General features: G+C 45.9%; 1 long non-coding RNA gene across 2 annotated transcripts; it reads right to left on the bottom strand.

Moving 5' to 3' along the window:
* Positions 1-216: 216 nt before the first annotated feature.
* Positions 217-1,150, bottom strand: LOC147250651 (uncharacterized). 2 transcript variants are annotated; one of them, XR_015119059.1, is made up of 4 exons: positions 1,077-1,150; positions 868-904; positions 593-675; positions 217-372 (listed from the first exon to the last, which is right to left on the bottom strand). It is a non-coding gene; the product is annotated as an uncharacterized LOC147250651 (long non-coding RNA). The 2 variants fall into 2 exon arrangements; XR_015119058.1 differs by having other exon boundaries at positions 217-459.
* Between the last annotated feature and the right edge of the window lie 400 nt (positions 1,151-1,550).

Consider the following 1,550-nt stretch of genomic DNA (forward strand, 5'->3'; position numbering starts at 1 on the left):
AGTGTCAAGACTTGCACCCCCTCTGGTGAACATATGTCATAGCAGCTGTGTGAAGAATTTATAAGTAGTCAGACTGTGATTACAAGTGTGAAGTTCAAAAATAAAACCCTATTTTGCAACAGTCTCACACTGAAATGCACAAACAATAGAATCATGTATTACTTAATATTCATTTAGTTCATAAAATTCCCATTGAAGACCACAAGAATATGGGAGAAAATGTGCTTTTATATTCATGACTTGTATATAATATTCTTAAACACAAAAATTCAGTGGACTAGTCCGCATCTGTCTAGTGGAGGGATTCTGCTGATGGTCCAAGTGTGCCTGGGTCCTCTGAATACCACCAAAATCTGCAGAGCTGCACATCATCTGGAGGGTAGAGATGGATGAGGATCAGGAAAATTCTAAAGACAGTAGAAGTCTGTGAGAGGACACCAGCCACACATCATGTAGACCCTGAAACAAGGGAAGGTACTTTTAAACAACAAAGAGCCTGCAGGAGCAGTCCACAGGCCTATCGGCACTGTTTTGCGCGCTTTGGCTCAAGTGTTTGTGAAAGGAACACTGAAAAGGTAAGAAGAATACCGACTCTCTGTGCTGCTGCTCAGCCGGTATTTGAAGGAGTCAACCTCAAGGTGTGGGCTGTCATGAATGATATGACTCGAGATGAAACTGCCAATGTAGTGAAAGAAGACAAAAAAATATCACGACAGTTGAAGAAAAGAACAGGAGCCAACTAACAAGGACTGGGAGACTCCTGGGAGGCTGAGGTGAACCATCCAGAGAGTTCTAATGGAGGCTGAGATATTTTCCCCTAGAATAATGAAAGAAGCAGCTTGAGTTCAGATGCGTGTCCAGTCTAACCTGGACGGAGATGATCTCTTCTGCTGCATATCATTCACTTGAGGAGAAGAAAAGAATAAACCTGTTAGGTTTGTAGACTGAACCCTATAGCACAACACAAGACAACAGATGAGATTGCCTAACTGGCAAGGGTGTAATACTTCAGTGTTCCTTTAAGGAACAAAAACTCCAAACAGTTCCTTTGGGATCTGAACTCAACCAGCACTAACCCAAATCAGGGGATCGACACCAAGGAACAATATAGGGCAGCGAAGACTGAGGGAACTAGTCTGTGTTCTTCAGGACAAACAAGCATCTGAGGACTGGGAGGCCAACAAACTTATACTGGCCAGAGGGAGCTGATTAGATGCAGGTGAGGAACGAGCGGATGAGCTGCAGGTGTGTCGTGACGTGTGCTTCACCCGCCCTTGTTGCCGGATACGCAACTCCCCAGCGGCGCGCTCAGATGTCTCGGGGAAAGCAGCGTGCTCACGCAGGGGAGGCTGAACGGCAGACCGAGCCGCAACAAAACCCAGCTTGTTCCTTTAGCTGAGGACGTGGGAAAAAATGCGGTTGTACATGAATGACAAGCACAACCAATGCTACGAGAAGTAGAGGAGCTACCAGCACGGCCCAGCGCTGGTTGACAGCAATGATTCACATGAACTTGTCGATGTTGGATGTGTTGGCCATCTTGTGATGGC

Source organism: Aulostomus chinensis, chromosome 13, assembly GCF_037954235.1.
Source record: "Aulostomus chinensis isolate RoL2024-O1b breed Wild chromosome 13, RoL_Achi_v1.0, whole genome shotgun sequence".
Taxonomy (NCBI): domain Eukaryota; kingdom Metazoa; phylum Chordata; class Actinopteri; order Syngnathiformes; family Aulostomidae; genus Aulostomus; species Aulostomus chinensis.